This window comes from Equus przewalskii, chromosome 32, assembly GCF_037783145.1.
Source record: "Equus przewalskii isolate Varuska chromosome 32, EquPr2, whole genome shotgun sequence".
NCBI classification, from domain to species: Eukaryota; Metazoa; Chordata; class Mammalia; order Perissodactyla; family Equidae; genus Equus; species Equus przewalskii.
The window spans coordinates 4849571-4858123 of NC_091862.1; positions in this window are offsets into that span (position 1 = coordinate 4849571).

Consider the following 8553-nt stretch of genomic DNA (forward strand, 5'->3'; position numbering starts at 1 on the left):
ACTACCTTCAAAAATCTGTAGGTAATGTCATTTTTAATGGTGAAAGCTTTCCCATTAAGATCAGGTACAAGGCAAAAACGCCCCATGTCACCACTCTTTTTCAACGTTGTAATGGAAGCTTTACCTAATAGAATATGACAACTAAAGGAAATAAAACATACACAGTTTGGAAAGGAAAAAATAAAACTTTTCTTGCGGATGACATGATCATCTATGTAGAAAATCTGACAGAAGTGACCAAAAAGCTCTTGGATCTAATAAGCAATTATAGCAAAGTTGTAGGATACAAGGTTAATATATAAAAGTGAATCATTTTCCTATATACCAACAATGAAAAAGCGGAGTTTGAAATTAAAAACACAATTCCATTTACATTAGCAGCCCTCCCAACATGAAGTACTTATGTTTAAATCTAACAAAATATGTACAAGATCTATATGGGAAGAACTATAAAATTCTGATAATGAAATCAAAGAACTTAAGAAATGGACAGCTATTCCATTTTCATGGATAGGAATACTCAATATTGGCAAGACATCAGTTCTTCCTGACTTGACCTACAGATGCAATACAATCCCAATCAAAATCCCAGTGAGTTACTTTGTGGATATTGACAGATTGATTTTAAAGTTTATATGATGAGTAAAAAGACCGAGAATAGTCAACATCACATTGAAGGAGAAGAACGAAGTTGAAAGACTGACACTACCTGATTCCAAGACTTACTACAAAGCAACAGCAAATAAGACAGTGTGATATTGGTAAAAGAATAGACAAATAGGTAATGGAATAGAATAGAAAGCTCAGAAACAGACCCGCATGAATAGAGTCAATAAATCTTTGACAAAGGAGGAAAGACAATACAATACAGTAAAGATAGTCTTTTCAATAAATGGTGCTGGAACAACTGAATATCTACATGCAAAATAATGAACCTAGACACAGAGTTTACACCCTTTACAAAAATTAACCCAAATGGATCACAGATTTAAATGTAAAAGGCAAAACTACAGTACTCCTAGAAGATAACATTGGACAAGACCCATATTACCTTGGATATATGGCAATGACTTTTTAATTACAACCCCAAAGGCATGATCCGTGAAAGAAATACTTGATAATTGATTCATTAAAATTAAAAAATTTTGATCTGTGAAAAACAGTGTCAAGAGAATGATAAGAGAATCCACAGACTGGGAGAAAATATTTGCAAAAGACACATCTAATGAAGAACTGTTATTCAGAATATACAAAGAGTTCTTAAAACTTTACAATAAGAAAACAAAAAATACAATTAAAAAACGGACCAAAGACTTTAACAGATAGCTCACCAAAGAAGATATATAGGGGGTAAATAAACATATGAAAAGATGTTACACATCATATGTCATCAGGGAGAGGCAAATTAAAGCAACAAGGAGATACCACTAATATCTATTAGGATGACCAAAATCTGGAACACTGACAACACCAAATGCAGATGAGGATGTGGAGCAAGAGAAACTCTCATTCATTACTGGAGGAAATGTAAAATGGTACAGCCACATTGGAAAATAGTTTGGCAGTTTCTTAAAAAAACTAAACATCCTCTTATCATATGACCCAACAATCATGGTCCTTGGTATTTACCTAAAGAACCTGAATACTTATGTCCACACAAAAATCTGCATGTGGATGTTTATAACAGCTTTATTCATATTTGCCAAAACTTCAAGCAATGAAGCTGCTCTTCAGTAGGTGAATGGATAAATAAACAAGGGTACATCTAGACAACGGGGTATTATTCAGCACTAAAAAGACATGAGCTATAAAGACATGACTGGAATAGAATGGAGAAACCTTAAATGCCTAATATTAAGTGAAAGAAGCCAATCTATAAACGCTACTCATTTTATGATTCCAGCTATATGACATTCTGGAAAAGACAAAACTATGGAGACAGTAAAAACATCAGTGGTTACCAGGAGTTGCAGGGTGGGAGGAGGGATGACTAGGCAGAGCATAGATGGTTCTTAGGGCAGTGAAAATACTCTGTATGATACCATAATGACAGATACTTATCATTATACATTAGTCCAAACCCATAGAACATGAAATACCAGGAGTGAACCTTAACGTAAGTTATGGACTAAGTAATTATGATGTGTCCATATAGATTCATCAAGTGTAACAAATGTAGCACTTTGGTGGGGAGTGTTGATAATGGAGGAGTCTATGCACGTGCATCTCTCTACCTTTCCCCTAATTTTGCTGTAAACCTTAAACTGCTCTAAAAAAATAAATCCTTAATCAAAAAAAGAAAGTAAACTTGAGCATGGTATTTGATTACTTAAAATCTTTCATAGTTGTCTGATCTTATTTTACTTTACTTGAATTAAAGCTAAAATATTTGCAATAACTTAAAATACCCGATACCATCTGGCTCCATGATACCTCTTGGGTCTCATTTCCCACCCCTCTCCCTTTTGCTCACTCTGTATCAGCTACAATTGCTTCCTGGTCATGCCTTAGAGCTCAGACACAGTTCTGCCTCAGCTCATTGCACTTGTGATTCCATCTGCCTATAATTCACTTTCCAGATGCCCTGCATGCAGCTTTCTTACTTTTCTTTCATGTATGTGGTAGGCAGAACAGTGGTTCCCCAAAGATATCTACGTCCTGCTTGCTGGAATTTGTAAATGTGTTACCTTATACTGCAAAAGGGACTTTGCAGATATGACTAAGTTAAGCATATTGAGATGGGAAGATTATCCTGGATTATCTAGATTATCTAGATCTAATAACAAGGATCCTTGCAGAGTTAGGCAGTTGGAATCAGAGAAGAATAAGTGAGCATGGAAGCAGATGTCAGAGAGAGGTTTGAAGATGTATGTTATTGGTCCTGAAGATGGAGGAAGAAGCTTCATGCCAAGGAATTCAGGCAGCCTCTAGAGTCTGGAAAGGCAGGGAAATGGATTCTCACCTGGAGCTTCCAGAAGGAACACAGCCGTACCAAGACTTTAGCCTAGTGAAAGTGATTTTGGAGTTCTGACTTCCAGAACTGTAAGATGATAGATTTACATTGTTTAGGCTGAAAGCTTTGTGGTAACTGTTACAGCAGCAATAGGAAACTAATACACATTATTCATTGAAAACCTTTTGTAACTTCTCCATTGAAAATTACAAGTGCTTCTTCCTACCTTCCACGCCTGATTTTCATGCTTTATTTTTCTCTTAGCGTTTATCACTATCTGAAATTTTGTTTATTCTCTTTCCCCCACATCCCACTAGAATTTACATATCCAGGAGAGCAGAAATCTTATTTAGTTACTGCCATTTTGTCAGCACCCAGAACAGTACCAGACTCATGTGGTTACTCAGACCACATTTGTTGTATGAATGATGAATATGAAAGGAGAAGGAATTTGTGGGCTCTTAATTCATCAAGTGGAGAGACACTGTTTTACCTTCTTCTGTTCTGCTCCCTCTCTTTACCAGCACTGGTTCTTTTCTGGGCTTTGCTATCTTCTCTCTGAACATTTACAATGGCTCTAGTGACATAGTTTTATATTTAGTTATTTATATTCTACGTTCACATTAATTCTGGAAGAGCAGGGCCATGCTCATCTTTGCAGTACACATCCAACTACCATGACAGCCAGAGGTAGGGTCTCCAAGTGAGGCCAACTGGTGCAAAAGTCAACACCATTTGTGCTCATACAAAAAACACAATATGATCTACTGAAAAGACTCCCTCAACTAGGAAACCCAGTGTAGGTTCCACAAAATCCTAGCTGTAATATCCCATACAGCTCACTAATCCTTTCTGAGCCTCCCTTTTATTATTTATTTATTTATTTTGAGGAAGATTAGCCCTGAGCTAACTGCTGCCCATCCTCCTCTTTTTGCTGAGGGAGACTGGCCCTGAGCTAACATCCGTGCCCATCTTCCTCTACTTTATATGTAGGACGCTTACCACAGTAGGGCTTGCCAAGCAGTGCCATGTCTGCACCCGGGATCTGAACCTGCGAACCCCGGGCTGCCAAAGAGGAACGTGCTCACTTAACCACTGCCCCATCGGGCCAGCCCATGAGCCTCCCTTTTATTAAGTATAGCATGAACCCTGCCTCATAGGGTTATTATAAGTTTCAAGTGAATTAATATATACACTTTTTCTCTATGAATTATAAAGTATTATGCAATTACAAACTTACGCTATTATAGCCCTAGATCAAGTAGGAAAAAATTTGATGTCTGGTGAGGGATGTCTCCTTTATATAGAAATATTTTTAGCTTTTTAATCAATCACACTCACTACCATGGACTTAACTTCCAAATATAAATTAATGACAGTCAAATCTAGATTGCCATCCTTGAGTTTTCTCTTAAATTCAGGAATAGACATGTAATTTCATCACTCAATGAAGTGACGAAAGTTGGCACGGCTGAAATGCAGCCCATTGACATCTATCAGTTCAATACATTATTGAACAAATCTTTCCCGTTGACTATAATATTACCTGTAATCTGCCGTGGGTGATAAAATGTCCTAGCATTGGCATGCCATGGCCATTTGTGCTTCAGAAGGATCACTAAACAGCTTTGTGGAGGCTGGATTTAAGGACCAAGCCAAAGGTGTGGTGCTCCACTAGGTGGATCTTATAGTAATCCAGAGAGGGGATGACGGTCCTGCTAACTAAAGGTATCGTTAATATGCATCTATTGGAGTTAAGTGCACTTGAGAAACTGAGAAAATAAAATATACAGATTTATTGTTTAGGAATGTAGCTGAGGCAAAAGTGGGAATTAAAAATCACTCCCAAGATTCTAGCTTGGGTGGTTAGATCGTTAGTGACACTAGCTACGACAGAAAATGCAGGAGAGGCCACTGGTCTAGGGGAAAGATCATTAGTTTAATATATGACAAGCTATTTTGGTAAGTTGACTTGGGGCATCTCAGGGGCATGTACCATGATCCACTGATGTTTAGACAGTGGATAAATGATAGGGCTTTTTAATTCTTTCTGAAGCACTACTGGGCTAACATCTATCAGCAAGCCCTTAGTTTTGATGAGTGGAGTAGACATTTCCCTCCAAGTCATCACATTGAAACATTCCAAGTGTTAGAGAATAAAATTGGATAAGTGACATTATTCTCTTGAGTGATTTGTTAAAATATGTTTAGTGCCCAGTGGCAGATTTTCATCTTTCTGGTTAATGAAGAAACCTAAGCATTAACACTCCCAAAGGGCCTTTCCAACAACTCTGATAAGCACTAAAATAACTGTCCTCCATGAAGCATTGCAAATAGAACCATCACAACACATCATAATGAAAAAGTGTGTCATATATTGATTTTCTAGCTACCACTGGATCTTCATTAACACACGCTGTAGATACTTTTTCTGAAATCTCATCCCATTTTCCTAGGCTAAATGCATTTTAGAGAGGAGCTATGACAGATCTGATGTGACAAGCACTGTTTTGCAATTACTGTGTGTCTCTGACACTGACACCCTCTAATTCACACTCACGACATTCTTGTGCATATAGAATTATTAGCAATTATTTTTTAGATGAGAAAACTGAATCAATGAGTGAAGTGACAATCAAAGTAAGAGTATTGGCTGTGAAGCCAACAGACTTAAATTCAAATTTACGTTTTAGCAAATTACTTAATCCCTTTGAGTTGTATTTTCTCATTGATACAGTAAGATGATCTAAAACAGAAATATTTAAAAAAATAAATAGCTAACCTGGTCAGTTAATTCTTAGTAACTGGTGTCTTACAAATGCTGGTCACTTCCTTTAATACCACTTACACTATGCAGCCTTATTTACTTCAAAACCACAAAAACCAAAAATAAATTGAGCAGGGAACTCCTGCTTCCGATAATAACAGAGAAGAGATGGGTCAATCAATACAACTGCAGAGAATAACAAAAAAGCTTGGAGTGAGCGTGCATACACACGTATACTATGTGTGTGCAGTTGATTCTCACTATCCGTGGTAAGTATGCTCTCGAACATTACCACGAACACTGGAGTAGCGAACACTGAACCACTTCTCCTGGGCGGAAACACAGAGTTACTTTCCTTCAAACATCCAATCATAATATTGTTGACAACTGATCAACACATAACCTTGTTTTATGTGTGCTTCTGTCTAAACAGACCTTATTTAATATATATTGTTGATTTATTAACATTGAACTCATGGGCAACTGTACTGTTTCTATAACTTTAACTCATGTCTGAAAGAAGCTTTTCTAACCCATATTTTCTCTACAAGGCACGTCATAACCTTCTTGTGCTTGGAAACACCAGCAAGCATTTTAGCACTAGGTTTCAGGGCCATTTTAGATGACAAAATCCACAACCAAGAGCACAAAAATTAAAAAAGCATGGCACTAAATAGACCACAAAAAGCCCACTTGTTTACAGTATGTGAGCTGAAATGAGAAAGCAGACAGTGTTGCCTTATGCAGCCTCAGCTAGGAATGTATGCTGAGTGACTCAAAGTTCTGGCCATCCTACATGTCTGTGAATGACCATGAAAGCACTGTGAGTACTGATTTTGAGTTACAAATAAATTTTAGCAAGTAGGCGAAGTTGTAAATATAGAATGTGCAAATAATGAGGATCAACTGTACTTGTATCTATTCTGCATCCAGAAAAAGTATTTTCCAAAACTGAAAGAAAAGAAGGCACTATCGGACAAACGAAAGGTGGAAGAAGTTATTGATAGCAGAAATCTACAGCAATAAATACCAAAGGGAGTTATTTAAGCTGAATAAAAAACATCACACATGGAAGTAAAGGAAAATGGGGATAATGCTAAGAGGATTGATATTTGGTAACTTTAAAAACAATAGAAATGAAAGGCATGCTCATGCATAAAATATATTTACCTTCATTATCTTCTGTCATATACTACGTGCTCAATTTTTTTTAATAGCTTTTTCTTTTAAAGATTTTATTTTTTTCCTTTTTCTCCCTGAAGCCCCCCAGTACATAGTTGTATATTCTTCATTGTGGGTCCTTCTAGTTGTGGCATGTGGGACGCTGCCTCAGTGTGGTTTGATGAGCAGTGCCATGTCTGCGCCCAGGATTTGAACCAACGAAACACTGGGCCACCTGCAGCGGAGCGTGCAAACTTAACCACTCAGCCCCGGGGCCAGCCCCTATATGCTCAATTCTTAATAAGTTGTTATGTAGATTACAAAAAGGTAAAAACAAAATGAGAGAAGAAAAAGAAATTATCAGAAGCAGACTCAAAAATGACACAAAATTAGAAATAAAAGATAGAGATTTAAAAATAACCATGATTGTTACATTAAAGCTAATGGAAAAGGTAGACAAGATGTAAGATCAGATGGGTAACTTCAACAGAGATGGAAGCTAAAGATGAAACCAGAAGGAAATTCTGGAAATCAAAACAGAGCAGCAGAGATGAAAAACATCTTCAACTGGCTCTTCAGTACATTCCACATAGCCTAGGAAAGAATGAGTGAACTTGAACAGTGAATAAAAATTATGTAAACTGAAATTTAAGGAGAAAAAAATTAAAAGAACAGAACTTCCCAAGGCTGAGGGGGGAAAAATAATCTCGTATACATGTAATAGGAATCTCAGGAGGAGAAGAAAAAGAGAGGAATATTTGAATATGTAATGGCCATAATTTTCTAAAGTTGGTGACCAATAGCAAATTATAGATCTGAGAAACTAATAGAACACAAAGCAGGGTAACAGGCAAAGTACTCACAACTAGGCATATCATATTCACACTGCTGAACAAAATAAAAACATAGAAAATCTTGAAGGCAGCCAGAGGAGTGAAGCAGCAGGAGGGGGTATATTACCTACAGAGAACTATAAGCACACATCTTGTCAAAAAGTATGCGAGCAAGGAGACAATAGAAAGGCATCTTTCAAGTGCTAACTACAGCAAAAGAAACTGTCAACCCAGAATTCTATGCCCTGAGAAAATATCTTTCAAAAGCGTAATAAATACTTTGACAAACAAAAATTGAAGAGAGCAGACCTGGTCCATAAGACACATTATCAGAAGTTTTTCAAGTAGGAAGAACACAATATATGTCAGAAACTTGGATTTTCACAAAAAGAGACTAGAAAGTAACTAAATGAAGATAAAATAACTTTTTGGTTGTTTACTTTTTTTCAATTATTTTGTTGAGGTCATATTGGGTTATAACATTGTGTAATTTCAGGTGTACGTTATTATATATCAGTTTTTGTATAGACAGTATCAGGGTCACCACCAATGTATGGTAATGGAAAAAAATTAGACTATTGGTGACAACTTTTTAAAAATATTTATTTATTTATTTTGAGGAAGATTAACCCTGAGCTAACGTCTGCCACCAATCCTCCTCTTTTTTGTTGAGGAAGACTGGCCCTGAGCTAACATCCATGCCCATCTTCCTCCACTTTATATGTGGGACTCCTGTCACAGCATGGCTTGACAAGCAGGTCCACTTCTGAGATCTGAACTGGCCAACCCCAGGCTGCCAAAGAGGAATGTGCGAACTTAATCACTGTGCCACTGGGCTG